The following is a 21,524-nucleotide window of genomic DNA, read 5'->3' as shown; positions in this document are numbered from 1 at the left end:
CTATTATTAAATGGGGATTATGAAATCGGGTCGGCGGCGAGCATCCAGCAAGCGAGTGGGTAAACGACATTTTTCGCTCGACTCCACACGTGCGTGAAGTTGGCCCCCCCACCTTTGCAAATTTCTGTGAAAATTATGTAATCATTTTGCAAATAATTTGCAAATATTTGCAAATTGGTTTTCAGAATTTGCAAATAAATTCCCCGCCCGGTATAAAAAAAATAAGATGGGGGGGCCAACTTCACGCAGCCCCCCCTTTTGAGCAACAAACTTCAAAATGCTACCAACATTTTGCAAATCATTTGCAAATATTTGCAAATTGGTTTTCAGAATTTGCAAATAAATTCCCCGCCCGGTATAAAAAAAATAAGATGGGGGGGCCAACTTCACGCAGCCCCCCCTTTTGAGCAACGAACTTCAAAATGCTACCAACATTTTGCAAATCATTTGCAAATATTTGCAAATTGGTTTTCAGAATTTGCAAATAAATTCCCCGCCCGGTATAAAAAAAATAAGATGGCAGCTACGAATTGTGCTGACATTTTGTAAACAGCCCGCTAACTTTTTTATAATTTCGAGTTCAAACTCATACCAATCGTTGGTGTTTATACGTATGTATAGTTTATAGTATAGTATAAAATTATATTATATAATACACAATTGAAATAATATACTAGGTACTTATAGAAGTATTTTACATAATAATATATCGGGCTACTATTTAATATAAGTTTAATAAATTGAGCATAAACATAAAAGTAATTGTTTCTTACATACCCTTATAGTCTTAATACATGATACTATTATAACATTAAATATATATATTAATTAATTATGACATTTTTCAGATCTACATCCTATCTACCTACCTATAAAATAACAAAACGAATCAACCACAAATTTTAAAGAGTATTAATAATTTAATATTTTTAAATCAATAAATTATGCTTATCAGATCTTCAAATTTTATTCATTTTAAATTTAGGTTGTTAATTTTTAATTATTGAAGTTAGAAAACGTTGTTCCTAGTTTTTGCCATTTATTATAAAACGTCAGGTCCATACATCAAAACAAATTAACACCACCGGCAATTTTCTCATTTTGATGCAGGATCCTGGAGTCATGTCACTATCATAGAATTGGTAAAAGGAAAATTAAAAAGACAATTTTTTTACTTAATTATTAATAGGTTTTGTTATTACACGATAGGTGTCCCTAGATAAAAATATGAACCTATCACAAATTTTAAAAGGTATTAGTAATTTAATTGTTTTAAATTTATTTAATTTAATTAATCACTATTCATTAGTCCGCGTGGCATGATCCTTTACCTATGTGAAGTTAGCATTACAATGTTAGCAGAACTAACCTTTCAACAATGTTCAAATGGACTTGTTGGACATTGTTGGAAACTTGTTGGAATTTGTTGGACCCCCACTTTTCAGCTATCCCACCATGTATTTTGTACTGCCAACTTCACCCCTAGCATTACATTTTTATTGAAATCGTTCAAAAACCTTCCAACAATGTTCAAACGGACTTGTTGAACATTTGTTGGAATTTGTTGGAGCCTGTCCTCCTCCCACCATATAGTTATTCAATTTCATAAAAAATATATAAAAAAAAAATATTTATAAAAATCGATTTTTTAATAAATAATGCAAATTATAAAAAAATATATTTAATAAAAAATTTATAATTTATAATTTTTTTTAAATTCTTTATTTAGTTTCATTTTTTATTATAACAGTGTTTTTTACAACATTTTTGATTTCTTATCAAATCTTGATTTTTTATTCAGTTAATTTTTTACAAGGTATATATTGAAGGTTAAAGATGAATAAAAAATATTCCATTTTTATAAAATTGCTAAAAAATATATATTAAATAAAAACATTTATACTTGATAAAAAATGTATTTATTATATTAATTCAATAAAAAATCAATATTTGATAAGAAATCGAAAATTTTGTAAAAAAAACTGTAATCATAAAAAATGAAACTAAGTAAAGAATTTAAAAAAAAATTATAAAAATCATTTTTTAAAATATTTTTTAAATTTCTTATTATTTATTTTTTAGATTTTTTGATTACGGTCTGAACTATTTATGAGAATCTTTGTTTTAAATTATCAATCCTTAGTTATAAAAACTGAGCATTTTATAATTTTTTAATTGCAATGATTGATGATTTTCGAGGTTTTGATAAATTTTGTCAAAATTCGAACTTTAAAAGTTTATAAAAAAAAATGTGCCTATGTATTTTTAATATTTTTCAACTGCTATTGAAACAATATAACAGGAGCCTTGTATTAATTTTTCACACATTTTGGCACACCAAATAAAGTTTTATTGATATTAATAGAAAAAAAAAACTAAAAATATTTAAAACTGAAAGTGTGTAAACAGCTCAAAACAAATTAAAATATTTTCAAAATTATATGGTGTATAGAAAATGAGAATATAAACATGTAGTGAAATTTAATTAATTTTGGAAAAATATTATTATTATTGATTATTTTTTTCACCCATTAGCTTTATTCTTCTATACCTCTCCAGTAATCCTTATCTGCTAATTGTTTCCAAGAATCACTGTCACGCCGATTCGGGCAACCGCGCCGGTCGCCGGAAGAAACTCTCACACGCACACGCACATGTCAATTCATCGCGAATAATGAAATATATTCTTGTTTGCATGACTATAAAAACTACTAAAAGCGGTAGTAAATTAAACATACTTCCCAATGTTCGATTGTAATTTTGAAAAAATAGTTGAATTTATAAACTTCTAAATTATGCTTCTTAGGAATCACTTTTTTGATTTAAAATCAGATGTGCTCAAAATAAATACAAATGTAATGCAATTATTTCATGAGATTTCTCATTAAAAAATCGTTATTTTAAGGTCCTTTTAAATTGAAAATTGAAAATCGACTTCCTAAGAAGCCTAGATTATTTGTCAATGTTCATACATGTATAAAAAATGAAAATCGGACATTTCGAAGTATGTGTAATTTACCACCGCTTATTGGTCTGAAACGTATGAAAAATACGTCTGCTGCGATCCCCTTAACAACCTGTTATATTTAAAACTAAACGGTCCGCAAGAAAACCCAATGCAGCATGCTGCAATAACGAATCGTGTGGTCCGAGCATTAAATACAATTATTATAGGCAAATACTAAATTATAACTATAATTATTTTAAAATAATATATTATTTAATTAATTGTTTTGAATAATTTTTAGATATATATTATCCGGAGCAGTATCTTATGGACATGATCATTATGTAGCGTATGTACGCCGCGTAAATAGATGGGAGATACACAATGATTTGGCAAAAAAAATAAAAAGTACCCCATTTTCAACAAAAATAAAACCACATATAATTTTATATGTGAAAGAGTAAAAAAAAGTTATGTTTATAGGTACAAAAGTCAACTATAGTAATAAGAGAAGCTTATTTTTTTTTTTTTTTATAAAACAAAAAGACAAAATGGTTATATTTTAATAATTTTAAATTTATATTATGAGTTTGTTACAAGATAAATAAAAGTAATACGAATCAACAAACTATTAAAACAATTGTCTTTTTTTAATTTTCCTTTTACCAATTCTATGATAGTGACATGACTCCAGGATCCTGCATCAAAATGAGAAAATTGCCGGTGGTGTTAATTTGTTTTGATGTATGGACCTGACGTTTTATAATAAATGGCAAAAACTAGGAACAACGTTTTCTAACTTCAATAATTAAAAATTAACAACCTAAATTTAAAATGAATAAAATTTGAAGATCTGATAAGCATAATTTATTGATTTAAAAATATTAAATTATTAATACTCTTTAAAATTTGTGGTTGATTCGTTTTGTTATTTTATAGGTAGGTAGATAGGATGTAGATCTGAAAAATGTCATAATTAATTAATATATATATTTAATGTTATAATAGTATCATGTATTAAGACTATAAGGGTAGGTAAGAAACAATTACTTTTATGTTTATGCTCAATTTATTAAACTTATATTAAATAGTAGCCCGATATATTATTATGTAAAATACTTCTATAAGTACCTAGTATATTATTTCAATTGTGTATTATATAATATAATTTTATACTATACTATAAACTATACATACGTATAAACACCAACGATTGGTATGAGTTTGAACTCGAAATTATAAAAAAGTTAGCGGGCTGTTTACAAAATGTCAGCACAATTCGTAGCTGCCATCTTATTTTTTTTATACCGGGCGGGGAATTTATTTGCAAATTCTGAAAACCAATTTGCAAATATTTGCAAATGATTTGCAAAATGTTGGTAGCATTTTGAAGTTCGTTGCTCAAAAGGGGGGGGCTGCGTGAAGTTGGCCCCCCCATCTTATTTTTTTTATACCGGGCGGGGAATTTATTTGCAAATTCTGAAAACCAATTTGCAAATATTTGCAAATGATTTGCAAAATGTTGGTAGCATTTTGAAGTTTGTTGCTCAAAAGGGGGGGCTGCGTGAAGTTGGCCCCCCCATCTTATTTTTTTTATACCGGGCGGGGAATTTATTTGCAAATTCTGAAAACCAATTTGCAAATATTTGCAAATGATTTGCAAAATGTTGGTAGCATTTTGAAGTTCGTTGCTCAAAAGGGGGGGGCTGCGTGAAGTTGGCCCCCCCATCTTATTTTTTTTATACCGGGCGGGGAATTTATTTGCAAATTCTGAAAACCAATTTGCAAATATTTGCAAATGATTTGCAAAATGTTGGTAGCATTTTGAAGTTCGTTGCTCAAAAGGGGGGGCTGCGTGAAGTTGGCCCCCCCATCTTATTTTTTTTATACCGGGCGGGGAATTTATTTGCAAATTCTGAAAACCAATTTGCAAATATTTGCAAATGATTTGCAAAATGTTGGTAGTATCTTGGATCCACTATCTACATATAGGGGGGGCTGCGTGAAGTTGGCCCCCCCTATCTTATTTTTTTTATTGTGTGTGGGGAATTTATTTGCAAATTCTGAAAACCAATTTGCAAATATTTGCAAATTATTTGCAAAATGATTACATAATTTTCACAGAAATTTGCAAAGGTGGGGGGGCCAACTTCACGCACATCGACTTCCACAGGGCCGCGCGCGATAAACTCATTGCACAGTGCAAGTCTCCGATCGTCGACTGCTGTTGCAAATATTACGATACGATTTATGTATTACATTAAACGAGTGTAATATATTATAATTCGATACGTTCGTTGCTACTAATGGTCAGCGTAAATGCATGACGCGATACATTCCGCGCCAACACTGCAGTGTTATTATCTTTATCATCATTATTATGTAAGTATATTATATCATCTGCAATATCTGAATATGACTTTTGGGTATTCCTTCTTAGGAGTCCAGTCTTTTCTGGACACAATTAAAAGAATAGTGGACATCTTATACATTTTCGTCTACCCAATACACCGAGTGAATCATAATTATTTCTTCGTCTTAGATTTATATATAGATAAATCGAATTTAAAAAAAGGATAAACGTGTGGTTTTATTAAATAAGCGGTTGCACCAACAAAAAATTCAACTTTTTTCCCTTTAAGTTGAAAACTATTTTTTCTTAAGGTTGAACACTTTTTTTTAAATTTTAAATTATTTCACCTTTATCATTTTTTTTTTCATTGGATAGGTGCCTAGGTATTAAGTTTTTTTTAATTCTTTAGTGTTTAACTGATGCATTAAATATATAAATTTGAAATAAACAAAAATATTATTCGATGGATTATGATAATGGTATTGGGATACACGCACTGTACCTATAAGAATGGATAGGTTGACAAAAACAATTTCAGAGCCAAATTCAATGCAAAAAAAATAATATATCATCCAAATTTAACTTATTATAATTTATAAAGCATAATGATAATTATGTAATATATTAAGTGAACGGGATACAAAAGTTATTATGGGCAATTAAATAAAACGTACTTTCATAAAATAATAGAACATTCATGTTATTTACAATAATATATTATATATATTACAGTATTACACGATACTAATAAAAATATCTTTATTTTATTTTTTTTATAATTCGAACTGTCAATAGAGTTAGTTATGAGTGTTAATTTGCCCGTTTCTACGTGTTATTATTTTGTAGGCATTTAAAGAGCAACATTCCTACGCATTATTGAAGCATTATAAAATATATTATTATAATATAATATTATAGTTTAAATGCAAAATGATAAATATACAAATAAAAAGCCCCTTCTACTAAAGTCAGTAGGTATGTGCTATTTAAAAATTGTTACGTGTACCTACTTATATTTATATATATATATAGTGATATATGTTATTATGGCTGTCTAGGAAGAATGAAAAAAATTACAGTTTATAATAATATAAAAATATTACATAGATCTAAATATATTTATATACATATAGTATAGGTACCTATAATTTATTTTATTGTTAGTATTATTAAGAACATGCCTTTTTTTAAACACGTATTATAATATATCTACCTACCATTAATCCTAGTTTTATGCTATAATATCGGATACAAAATGATATACATATTTAAGAATTATTTTTTACTTAAATATTTATTCAATACTACATGTAAAATGTATAAATAGTTCTTTTTTAAAACTGTTTATATATTCAAAATAAATATGTGTAGTTACCTATGTGATTTATGCGAACATTAAAGACGAGCCAATGAGAATTACCCAGTATTACCTAACTCTGTTTAGGTACGTAATTTTCTTTTAAATGTATTTATTCTATTATTAAAGCTATTTAATATAAGTTTCTGTATAATCAGCTTCTTTTTATAACGCTTTCTCAAAAGATTTCTAGGGATATTGTCGGAGTCAAGAGCAAGGATCAATGCGTATATGAATGATTTGCAAGATGAACGATATTAAACTATAAGAAATGATGGTATAATAATAACAGAGGTGATTATTTAAAATACATTTTTTCTTCGGTATAATAAATAATTATAGGACATTTATATAATTTACAATTAAATGCATTACAGTTCAATAATAAAACGTAATTTTCGATTAACTCAAGAATGTGCGAATGTGTAAGGAATAGTAAGTAGGTAAAATAATAATAATTAGTAATATGAAAGTAACTGAATTTTAAATTACCTTCGTATTACTTTCAATCATAAATATTATAATATATAATAATAATTTAAATTTTCTATACAGTATATAATATATAATAAGAAACTACAATTTCATATTTATAATCTCAATGATATTTTAGATAAATATTCACTGACAAATTGTTTAACTTTAATCACAAATTCTATATAAATGGTTAAATAATATATAATTAAACGCTATTCAATGAAGATAAAGTATAAATTCAATAATTAGTAAAATTATAAATGCTGTAATTAATATTTAATAATATATAATACATTCGATAACAGAGAATTATTATTTACTCTCAGATTATTTTTTCCCGTTTTTATGGTACATCAAGCACATAAATCAGTACAAACGATTTACATTTCACACTGATATAAACTATCAAGTAAGTATGTGGTGTCCAAATATCAGTGAAACACATAATAACAGAATGCCTAAAATACCAGCAAGAACGTCAAAACACCGGATTGGACACGACCCTCGACATCGCATTGGGACCCAATGCTGTGGAGAACAATAAGATGATCCTTTTTTTGAAGTCAACAGGTCTTTACAATTTAATTTAATGATTCACATTTGTTTTTTTCTTTCTTATATAAATACTTAGAAACCATACTGTTATAACTTATCTTTAATATTGTAATCCCATTTAAAAAAAAAAAAAATGTTGTAAAAATCTTAAACCATGTAAACATACCACAACTGTAACTAATGGCCATGTAGTTGCCGAGTTTTTATTTGATCAATAAAAAAAAAAAAAAAAAAAAAAACTATCAAGTCTGTAAAATATTTTTTTTTCAATATAACCATGTATTTATTTATTAATTCATTATTATTATTATTACAATTTCTAAGATTGATCACTTACATTAATTATTAATGTAAGAATTATTTATATTAAGTATATAATTGATTATTCTTTGCTATTATATTATTATTTTTGTAATAAAAACACTTAAGTTTTTTTTTTAAAGTTTTGAAATAGTTTGTAGGTTCCTTCTCCTAAGACTGCTTAAACTTTTAAGTCCAAGTGTAGAGATTTAAGACGTGAAATTATGTATTATTCATCTCATAACAACAATGAATGGTTGGTTTGTATTTTACATTTTCACGTATTAAATTGCAATGGGCAACCCCATTAAAATGTAAATGTATTATATGATCTGGAATTTTTAATTTTCAAAAACTTTCTTAAGTATGCTGTATTATTATATTAATAACTGTGAAAACGTTCATAAATTGTATAGTCGATTGAAATATTTTGATTATTTAATTTTGAAATAATGTTAAAGATGAAATTTTGATCATTTTAACTATTATAATATAATATAGTAAATAAGTTTATGAAATAAATAATATCAGTGGAAAAGTTTTAGTTTAAATAAATGCTATTAATAGTAAAACAATTTATTACTAATTAGAATTTTTTATTGACTCACATTATTTTATTATTCATAATTTTGTACCTAAATGTTGTACTTAATACTCGTATAGATATTTATAAATTTGTAGTTCAAGTGCCAATTATGTATCGTGTATTACATTGCTATTTGATGAATAAGTATAACATTTTTAATAACACGATTTAATCATAAAACTGTTAAAAAACTAAATTAATCAAGTCTAAAACGTTAAAACTAAGTAGTTGCTAATAAAAATGAACTCTATTATTCTCGATAAGACCGTAACATACATATTACATAGCTTTTCATTATTTTTTTATATTTTAGAAAATGAGCATAAACTATCCATTAATATTATAATACCACGTGAGTTTAAGTAGATTACGTATTAAAAATTAATTGAGTTCAATTTTTTACAAAATATTTTTTCTTTGATATTTATGAAGCTTTTAAATTGAAATATTATTTATGAACAAAACTTATTGTTCGATATTGTTTATTTATAATAATATTATGAACTGTTGTGCTGTTATATATTTATAGAACATAATATTATGACGTAATCAATTAATTACAAAAAAAAAAAAAAACGAATTCTTCAAACAAATCTATACTATACTACTTAAATAATTTATATACATAAAAAAATATAAAGTATGCTCATAATATTGCAGCTTAACGTTATTATGTTGAAATAAGCTGATTTTTTTTCATCACTATACATAGAAATTAAAACTTAGAGAGCATTAATTTTAACTTGCAGATGCTACATCAAATAACTGTTAGGTTAAAATGCTTGTCTTACTCAAAAGTAATTTGTGAATGAGAAAAAGTTCATCTATACTAACATTTTATAAACTTGGGAAATTTAAAAACTAAGCTTAATTATTGTTCGCATTTATCACGCAAAATATAATTCACCAACCGGAAATTAAAAAAAAAATTGAGTCATTTAAAATACGAATTTATTTACATTTTAACAGCTTTGAATTGAATATTATATATATATATGTATATAGTAACTGTAATGAAAGTTCAGAATACATTTATTAATTTGACATGAGAAACAGAGAAATGCTGTAGGTACTTAAAATTCATTCATTATTAAAAAAAAAAATTGTATTAATAAAATAGTATTTTAATCAACGATATCAAAATTAAAGAAAACTTGCCTGAAATGTAATGCATGGTAAAATAATTCAATGGTTTGGGATTATCATAAATAAATGATAATATACATTAAATTAGTTACATTTTTACATCATAATTAAGTGAAGTAACCAGGATTTTTCTTAGAGATTTTTCTTGGAGCCCCCTATGGTTAAGTTAGGTTAGTTACAGTCATAATTTAAAACCATGAGTTTCGTACCTTTTTTTTTTTTTTTTTTTTTATTGACGATAAAAGTTTATTTACAATCTATACATACAGTGTATAATAAGTAAGTGTGGTGACTTAAAAAGAAAAAAAAATAACATTAGTTACAGAAAAGGAAGGCTCCCAGCAGTGCCACCTGACAAGAAGTTAGGGTTTGAGTTTATTTATTTTATTTTTTAATTAATTTTTTTTTTGAGTTTCGTACCTATAACATCTATTACGAGTCACCCCAAAATGTGTTTAACTTTGAATTTATCTAAACGAAGGATTTTCAAGTTTTTAAAATGGTATCACTGTGGGCTCAACATGTCAAAATGTTTTAATAAAATCAATTATACCTAATGTATATTTATGTACGTATCCATACTGTTAATACATTTTTAAAACAGTTTAAAAATAAATTTCAAATTTTACGGATTCATCTATTCTTTAATATTTTCGTAGTGTATACTACGTCATACATATATAATATATTAATATAAATGTTCAACAGAGTACAATCTTTATACACACCATTCTTCTTTGTTTCTGTACGTCACTGATCTTCTCCAAGAGATGATTTTTAGGCCCAACCCCCGGGGTGATGCTCAAATAAGGTATTTTAGATTGGTAGTGGAAATTGAAAATTTTTTTGTTTATAAATGGTCACTATTCTAAACAAATGTTAATAAATGAATAGATTAACAAATAAGATAGTTGATTGTATGCTTGTAGCATATATAGATACTCAAACAGTAATTAACTGACTTTGTGAAAATGTCAAACCATTTTTGGAGATATCAGAAAAGTTTTAGTTTTAACTAAGTTCGATTTATTTCAAGTGCTACCTATATCCAATAGATGAACTATTCATCTCCGCCAAATTAGTTCACAGTGCGAGATATACCGACGCAAATTTGCCCATGAACTGAGGTACACCGAAGCCCAAATACATCTATATATTATAGCGCTATATGTTATACTTTTTTATTTTTGTACAAGCGAAGTTGGATTACACAATTAAAAGAAAATGTTGGCTCGTCCAAAGTTAATAATTTCAAAAAGTACTGAGCCGTTTTCAATTAAGTTCAATTAAACTTGAAAGGTGTTTATAGCTTATTTTTACAACTCCTATAGGTGGCTAAAAGGTAGCTTGATCATGATATATTTTCGACTTACGATAAAAGAAAAATCTTGAATGGAATCTAAATGGTTGCCATTGGTTACGTCATATTATATTATCACCATTATAATATTATTATCAAAAGAATTAATATGGCACATAGAGTATTTTTACAGAATATTTATTTATTAAAAATTAAATTCTTTGGCCCAGGCATCCTCGAGGGGGACAAAACTTACTGCGTATAACTGTATTATAATATTGTAAGGTTATTCAATTATATGTCACAATAATAGGTACATAATAATATTTTCACTGATTGCAGTACCTATACATACGCCCAAGACAAAGAACCTTCTATGTTCCCGAAATCACTAACAGCATCACTCGACCGCTTCAAAAAATTTATCATCACCTCCAATCTAATAAATAAGATTATTCTACTTTTCCCGACGTATCATCTAATATTTTAGAAATACTCTTATTATGATTTTTGCATCGTTATACCTCGTAGTTTAGTCTTATCAATATCGCCCAATGATAACTAGAGCCGAGAGTTTACTTTTATGAAAAATAAAATTACTTAACGATATAGAACAGCTATAGCTATAATGGTATAATGGTTAGTATAATATTAGTAACATTATGTTCATATAAAAAATAATTGTATTTGTTTATTTTCATACCAGGAGGTACTGAAATATCCAGAGGCATTATGAGTTAAATTATTAATTTCCATTAAGTATACTTACAGTTTCATAAGTTTTATTTGATATATAAAATATGTACCTATACTACCTACTTTAATACACAATTAGACATTATATGAGACATCATAATGTATAATATTTTCTTTTATATGAAAAATGTAGTTAACGCCCTTTTGTATGTAAGACGAGGTGTAATAATATAATATTATGGTTTAGGCTCTATCAACAATAATTTATAAAATAAACTGATCTATAGCATAATGTACGGGAAATCACGAACCTATAGGTAGTACCTATAGAAAATAATGTATTTATGAGAGAACTAAAAGAGAGAACGTCTATTATCTTGGGAATCGATCGTAATTCTGGATGGACACAATATAAATGCGATGTTATATTCATGTCTAGACTCGTATTGTTTTATGAAATTAACCACCCCGAGCACCACTGTCTATAAATCGAAAATAATATTAAAGTCAAAAGGCGACGATTTGACTAAAAAGTAAAAACGTTTGTCGGAGTTGCGATTTATTTTTATTTTGAAAATAGAAAAATTCGCGGAGTCAAATCCGAAATGAACAAAATATTATGACGCACCCAAACACCCGGCGAAACAACATCAGATCCGGGTTAGGTATATGCTGTATGGTATTACGTACGGCGTGGACGTGACACGATCACAGAGAAACTCTGGTGGGCGGCGTAGGAGGCGACAGTCGTGAACGGCGTGGCGCGGGCTGGTGGTGACGGAAATCGATAGATCTTTGCAATCCGGGCAACAACAATAAAAAATTACCCATTTTAAAGAGAAATCTTCGTGGTGAGATAAAGAAAATTAAGTTTTGCCAAAAAAAAAAAACAAATCAACTCACAGATTTCGTAACGTAATCAACAGTGACGACGATATTTCGTCAGGATATACCGGGTTATTATATATTAATAAAATATCATAATTTTATATTTTTATGTGATAGGTATATTGAAGATATATAATATATATTATAATAAAATATAAATATAAATTATAATATAATATATATATAATATATATTATAATATAATATAATATATATTATATTTGTATACAGAACAGCGTCCTTGTCGATTGAATTTTTTTCAATCGAATAACTTGAAATGTAATTTTATTATTGTTTTTATTATTATTATTGTCCATCCGTAAATATTATTAAAACAAACAAGGCGGGTAAGTCGTGGATGTCGCTCTGCTGTACAGTAGGTTACAATACTGTGATGGATGGAATTAAATTTGAATCCAATGATATTATATCATTGTATACGAAAAACGATTCTGAGCGAAGGAGGTTTATCTGTCTAGGATATATTATAGATTATTAAAAATTTTCAAATCTTAGATTTAAAATGAAAATTTTTAATGAATTTCTAGCTTAAAATAATTTGCGAATTTTTGTGATTTTTACGTATTTTGTCAAAATTCAAACTTTTAATGCTTATAAAAAAATTGTGACTATGAATTTATTTTATTTTTCAATTGCTATTGTAGCAATATTATGTTAAGAGCCTTGTATTAAATTTTCAAGCTTTTCTGTCCAACAAATAAATTTTTATCGATATTAATTTTAAAAAAACTAATAATGATCAAAAATTTCAAATGCCTATGAATAGTTCAACTTAAGTCAAAAATTTTTGAAAATTGCATGGTGGATAGAATATACTTATATAAACATTCGGTGAAAATTTCATGTATCTATGGTCATTTGTTTTAAAGTTACATCAAAAGATTTTGTCGAAAAATGAGTGTGCGTAAAATTTCCCGTTTTTCTCTTAATTTTTAGTTTGTTTTTCTCGATTATTTAGAAAAGTATTAAGAATCTTTAGGAATCTTTTACTTTTGACCCCCCAAAGTACCAACTAGATTCACTTTTTGATCGAACGAGATACTGAAGTCAAAAATCAAAGCACTTTTACTGCCCCAAAACGTGATGAAAGACAAAAAAAAAAAAAAACACATCATGGTAAATTCAATACATTCATCGCTCCGCTCAGGATCTAAAATGAGTGCATAATATATATATATGTCCTATTTTAAAAGGTAATGTGTATGTAGGCTGCAGCTTATATACTCAAAAACTACCAAAACAATTTTACGAACATTTCAAAAGTTGTTTTTGGAGATACCAAAAGATTAAAAGAATAGTTTGAACTAGGTATGACTGAAGGGTGGCGTCGACCAGATTTTCGCTTTTTATATTAAACTTACTAACTTAGTATAGAAAATCCAACCGACACAATATATTAAACAATTTTTTAAATAATATTCGCTATGAAATCAAAAAATTCCTTTAACTGTGAAAATAAAAAATTCAAACAGAATAATTATTATGACAATATAGATCATATAGGTATTGAAATTCACCATATCGCTATTTAACATTCAGGGTAAAATTGTCTTTTATAAATTGTATACAAACACTACAAATATTTTAAATAATAAAACTGCAGTAGATATCACAATAACATATACCAACAATCTATACTTAAATAAATAGTTTCAAATAATGGTTTACAAAATTGCATATTAGATAAATAGTACACATATAAATGTATAATATGATTCAATAGGTTATTATTATATTATCTATTATTATTTCCAATATTTTTAGATCGCGTTTTAACCGGAAATATTAAAAAAAAATGTATATTACGCGTTCCTAAAATCTGAAACAGTCAATGTATAATGTTAATACTTAATAGTATTACCTATCTCATATTATTTTGTCGATGTTTTGAAAGTTTCGTTTAACTATTATTATAACTATATTAGAAATGGTACACCTAGTTTCCAAAAATGATCAAATATAGCACTGTGTACTTTAGTATAGTAGTTAATGCAAGACTAGACACACATACATATACTATATAGGTAGGTTAAGGGTGTCTGAGTGTCTCGCCAGTCGGCAGTCACTCGGGTTAAGGTGTAGGTAAATCGTATGGAAACATTTACAATATAACTTATGAGTAATACTAAATTGCCGTTATAATCGTTTTTGATTTACGACCTGATACATCGCATAACGCGTTTTTCTAGCGTAGGTATTTCGCCAAAGGAAATCTGAAATCATGAATGTTATTTAAATATTATACGTTTGGAGTTATTACAATAAACTTTATATTTATTACTGTATACGGTTTGGTTTAAACACAAATAATATAACGATGGTCGATGATAAATAAATCTCGCCTATTTCAACATTTTATACATAGTTAACGCGTTTGTTTTATAATATCACTATTGCAGCCATAGTGTTATTATTATTTAAAATTTTTATGTAGTCATGGACTATTAAAATAGTCATTTTGCGTATTCTGACGGTATACATATAAATAGTTGCAGAAACTATAACGAGTCAGGATGACCAAACTGATCGCTGCCAGTGAAAGTAAAAAATAATCAAATCTTCTATTCTTTCAAATTTAATTTATACCAACCCACCTAATTTTTATTTTATTTTTTTTTTTTTTTTGGGGGGGGGAGGGAGGAGATCACTGAAATATAAGAGTATGGCACAGGTTAAATATAATACAAGTTTGGCACAATCTCTTCCGCAGTACTCTCTAGCAGAATGTTTATATTCATGAGAGTTTCCTTCCACACATAATAACTATTAAAAACAGAAATATATTAAATTCTAATCAAAAATTTAATAAATTTTACAGTTCAGATTGGGTAGGTATAAAAACTATAAAATAAAGGTATAATTATACGAGCATTGAGTACGGTCTATATAGCGTGATGTGGCTTATGAATTATTCGGCATTTTAATTTATTTTGATTTCATTTTAATTGAAATGTACACGGAGTGATTTAAATTTTGAAGTAGGTTATTGTGAGCTTGTTGAATATAAATTATAAATAATATAATATACAAGAATTTAAAAATGAAAGAGTAGAGGCTAATTAATTTTTTTTTTAATCATCCATTTTGAGATGTTATTTGATTTGAAATACAGACAACTCACAATATCTTTTCCAATGACACCTGGAAGTCGATCAGTTGTTCAGCTTAATGCAAATTTCAAGTGACATTTATATCGTCGTGCGATGTTTTTGTAGTAATGAAACGAAATGATCAACCACGGCAATAACTAATTTAAACTTTAAACTGATATTGGCACTGCTGCAGCCAGACTAATCTGCACCACCTATACACTTTCTTTGGAGAAAAATATGTAACCAACCTAATGCGATTATTGTACGAATAATTCAAGGTGATTAATGTATATTGGGCTGGATAATTTTTCAGATGTTTTTGAACTTAGCCTGCGAATGTTACGAATTATATACGTATATATTATATCACCGTATATGCGTGTAGAAGTGCCATTAATCATTGGATTGGAACGGATATCACTCATGAACCACCGGACCATGACCGATAGTAATTTTACAAAAGCGTTTCGACCTTCGTCCATAATATAACAATAAATGAAAAACGAAAACGGAAACAGCCAGACGGTCCGGACGGGGAGAGACCTGCATTTATCGAACTGCGTCAGAAACTCAGAATACAAATGAATTTTTTTCCCCATCGAGGTATGTAGGTTTATAGGTAGTAAAGGTACTCAATGCCACTACAATCGTTTATTCGGTAGGTTAGGGAAGCCCGTGCTAATTTTTATCAGCTTTTCAGCCCATTAAGAGCCATCGCTGCCATCAAATAACCTCTCCATTTCTCCTTATCATACGCGTCGTCAAAAACCGAGTCCTCTTTTGTATCTTTGATGTCTTGAGCCATGACATCCACCCATCGGGTCCTTGATCTTCCTAATGGACGTTTTTTGTTTATTTTGTTAACTAGAACTTCTTTCAACACTTGTCCGTCTGCCCTCTATACGTGATCAAACCATTCTAGACGTTTGCTTTTTATAAATGAAATAATATTTGGCCTATTATATAGCACTCCTGTAGTTCTTGATTTTTTCTTCTCTCATATGTTTATGACTCTACATTATATATCAGGCCGTAAATGTTCCTCAGAACCTTTCTTTCGAAGGTAATTAGGCGTTTGGTATCTCCTTTGGTCAGTGACCAAGTTTCACTCGCATATGTGAATATTGGTCGTATATAGCTGTGGTACAATAGTATCTTTGAGATGCGTGATAGTAGTTTTAATTTAAGTAATTTCATTATACTATAGTAGCATTGATTACCGTATATGCTATTCAATCATTGATCTCTTCGTGTATATTGTTGTAACTATTTATGTTAAAGCCTAGGTATTTGAATACCTCAACCTTCTTGAAGCTATAATCATCTACTATTATATGATCTGTTGATGGACTTCTGCTTGCCACTATCATATATTTCGTCTTCTCTTCGTTCACACACAGACCTATAGTTTTACTTGCTCTCAGTAGCTTATACGTAGTATATATGACTTCTTCTCTCGTCTCTCGCATTATCACGATATCATCTGCGTATGACAATACTATTAGAGTTTTCCACATACTTCCATTTTTTTACCATCCCATACATCTCTCATTACTTTCTCTAATGCTAAGTTAAATAGAGTGGGTGATAGAGCATCCTCTTATCGAAGGCCTGATTTTACCTCAAAGGTTTCTGACATTTCTTGTAGGAAACAAACTCGGCATGCAGTTTTATTGTTATATCATTTTATGAGACTTGCATACTTTTTCAGAAGTACTTTCCACAGTTTGTCCCTATCAATACTGTTATACGCTTGTTTATAGTTTATAAAAATAAGGTGTAAATCTTGTAAATTCATAGAACTAAGACAATGTAAAAAGATAATGTACAAATATAATCCAGTGTCAATTTGCCTCTCCTAAACCCACTTTGGTATTCTCCGACTATTCCATTAACATATGGGTTAATTCTTTCAAATAATAACGATGTAAATACTTTGTAGCATGCATCCAAGAGAGATATACCTCTATAATTAGCTTTGGTTGGATCCCCTTTTTTAAAAATAGGGCATATTTCTGCAGTACTTCAATCTTCTGGAAAAATTTCTGTGTCCTATACATATAGTTGAGATAATTTCCTTGATTTTTCTCCTTATACTCGTATCGCCTTTTTTTAGCAGCTCAGCCAATATATTGTTTTCAACGGGTGCTTTATTGTTTTAAGATTATTAATAATTTTGTTATTAATTTCTTCTTGTTGGGGTTTTTCTATCTTTGGTTCTGCCGTATAGAAATAGATAATTTCATTGTCTCCTTTTGCTACTGGTTAGTTCAAGAGTTTGTTAAAATATTCTTTGAAATAGCTCGCTATTTGCTTCTCTTCTGGTTTCTTAACTCACTGACAGTATTCTTGTCTGTGGTTTGAAGCAATTGAAACCCACTTTGATACTACCGCTTTCTTTGAAAAATGTTTTGGCATTGCAAAGAAAGAATAGATATTCTTTTCAATCTCTTTTCATATAACCGTTTTTCTCTTCTTAACATATTTTTATTTGTCTGCCTTCTTTGTTCTTGGAAAATACTAATGTTTTCCTGAGATGCATTTTGTAATATCCTTTTTCTCAGCAAAATTCTTTTGTTATTGCTTCGCTACACAAATTATTGAACCAGTCATTTTTTCGTTGTTTTTTCTCCATTCCCAAAATTTGATTTGCATTGTTAGTCACTACATGTTTTATTATTCTCCATCTACTGTTTACATCGTCATTTTCGTAATCTGCGTCCAAGCTAGTCTTTTTAAGATTTTGTTGTTTGGCCTCCTTATCGCCTGTAACGTTAGAATATCCATTTTATACATATTTTAAGCTTCGAGTAAATATTTAAAAGCTCTTGGTTTGTTTAAAGTTCTAATGTTCCAAGTTTCCAAACGTAGGCAACTTTCCGAATCCAGTTGTTTTCCATTATTGATCCTATTCCGAAACTTTTTTGATGATTTTTAACTGAGTGCTTTTTACGAGGTCTGGTTGTTAGCCCGACGCTCAACCCCCAAAATTGGAGGGACATTCCACACCAACTACTTAAAGTCAGCGTGGGGCTATTGGAATACACTTCGCAGTGTATTGGGCGATGGGAGCGCCATTTTCCCTACGCCAGAACTCAAAACAATAATATTGGACAAAATTAAAAATTACATTTTTAAGTCGATACTATCTCACGAACTAGCTTAGTGACATCTTTTATATCTATATTGAAACCATTCTCATGTTATGCTCAAGGAATAGAAATGGATATCAAAATAATTGTTGTTAGTATTTTAATTAAAAACCCACTACACATACGTATATACTACTATACATATACGTATTACTATGAAATCGTATATAATGTGCAGACCACCGTTAACACAACCTCTGGGCCTTTGACTTCGGACAACATCATGTTATATAAATTAATATGAAAACGAATTACGATTTCAGATGTCTTTTCCGCGAGTTTACGACTTTTTCTCGTAATAATTTGCATAATAAATACATTACATAAGCGTACGCCGATACTACTACGCGTAGGACGTGTTAAATTGCGTGTCGTCTCAACAAGTTTGGTTTTCCCATATAGTTTCGTACCAAGAAAAAAGAGTGTTCAAATTAAGTATAGCCGTATAGGAATATGATGCATATCACATAACTACGCTGGTGTATCATATTATTATGTCCTATACGTCTATATAAGGCCGTTTTAAACAGTGTTACATATTGTTATCATAATATTATATTACTATTTTAACACGGTCGGATTCGAAACGGCTTTTTTCATGTGTCGTGCTGCACCGCAACGGTGTTGGTTGGACGACGGGAAATAAAGCTAAACCTTACATGGCAATAATAATATTATATTATTATAACATAGCAGTAATGTTTTACCGTTTAATCTAAATCGTGTTAAGACGTTGTTATGAAATTCCGTTTCGTTATTATTCCTCCCATCAGTATAAATATAACGAGTATGAATAGGCAGTATGATATGATATTAACACATAATGCAATAAAATATATTTGTATTCGTTGTACGTAGGTATTATATAGGTAGGTACCTATATAATGTCAGTATTTGGTATACAATAATATTTCAAACCTTTGTTGTCGACAATGTTAAACAACTTATCAAAATATATTATTGCGTTTCACATTAGTAAAATTATTAGCACATCACGAATAAACCACACAAAACTCAGTACTATTACCAGAGTCGACGCCAAGGAGAGCTAGGGACAAGCCCTTCCCCCGAGATTTTGTGGGCCATATACTAGCTGTTGTGTATCTATATAAATCTATATAAATCCATCGTATTATTAATATTTAATTAAATGCCATAAAAATCAATGAAAAGGGTAGTTTTAAATTTTGTGTTTTACATCTTTAACTTTCAAGTCATTCGATCACACAAATCACAGTTATTCATAAAATAATATCAAACAATATTGTTAAGCACAGATTTAAGGTAAGAAGTACAAGTATATTTTCCTACTTGCTATAAAGTTGCTTTTTTCCGTTTTTAATTATTTAAATTTCTTTATTTGCTTCATTAATGATCTCCTTGATTTTAACTATACTTTCACAATATATTAATTGTGGTCAGCTATAGTTAATTTTAATAAAATTGGAATAAAAAATGAATTTTTATGTTGAAAATAATGTTAATATACATATATTGTTATATCGGACGCACACAATAATTGCAAAAATAGCAGTTATATTTAAGGAAAATAGTACCTATACACGTGGACGTGGGTTACAAATTTATGAACAAAGGGGCCTTAAAATGTTAAGCAATACCTACGTAGTCATAATAACAACTAGAGAAAAAATTATAAAATACAAAATTGTCTTACCATTCATGAAATATGAACAATATTGGTAAAAATAAATTTAAATTATTTCTTTCAAAAAAATATACAAATAATAAATTACGGTGACTTATAATCATCATCTGTTGTTTGTATCGCTTACTTAAACTTGAGCTTGCCTGAATACATGGTATTTTTTATACAAATGGAAAATTAACCATACTACATGATTTATAACCAATTATTACCTTAAAAAAATCAGTATTTAGTGTATGAATCTAAATAGTATTTTCATAAAAGTCTCCACGCAAAAGCCGCGTAAGATAAAACATTCAATCAATTCAAAAAAATATGGAAATTATTAATTAAATTCCAACACGTGATTTTTATGAAGAGTACGAGTAACTGTGTAACAAGACAATATGGTTAAATTACAAATTATTAATGTATATAATATGGGCGTTCGTATATTTAAAAAAACAATTACTCTTTTACGGTTATTTTCAAAGGTTTTTAGAAAAACAAATAGTTTTTCAAACTAAAATTTGTTGTAAAAGTTGTTTTAATTGATGTCCTTTACGTTACACAAACACAGAGTTGGCTATTTTGTATCATATATACATTTACGCAAACTAAATCGAAAAATATATAACTTCTAGACACGAAAATGGTTTAAAAACGAACGCGTGTAATGTTGCTTACAGTAATAGTATAATTTTAAACACATTTTCCATTACAAAAAAATGACACATTACATTAATTATTATATTCCCTCCGTAGTCGCGTAGGACGTCATGTAAATGTAGTGTAGTGCAGATTATATTATGGCATCAGTGTTCATTAAAATGATTTATTTATTAATTTGTCAATTTGGTCGTAAGTGCTTAATAATAATAACACGCCGTACATTTCCTGTGACCAAAAAAAACTCGTGCCGCCGGCAAACACGCCTCGTTCCAATATAGTGACTTAGCTGCGACTGCAACCGACTGATGGATCCACTTAAATAATTATACGTGAATTT

Source organism: Diuraphis noxia, unplaced genomic scaffold, assembly GCF_037042655.1.
Source record: "Diuraphis noxia isolate RWA-SAM2 unplaced genomic scaffold, SU_Dnox_SAM2 contig0003, whole genome shotgun sequence".
NCBI classification, from domain to species: domain Eukaryota; kingdom Metazoa; phylum Arthropoda; class Insecta; order Hemiptera; family Aphididae; genus Diuraphis; species Diuraphis noxia.
The sequence above is the reverse complement of the archived record's forward strand: the minus strand, read 5'-3'. Positions refer to the sequence as shown.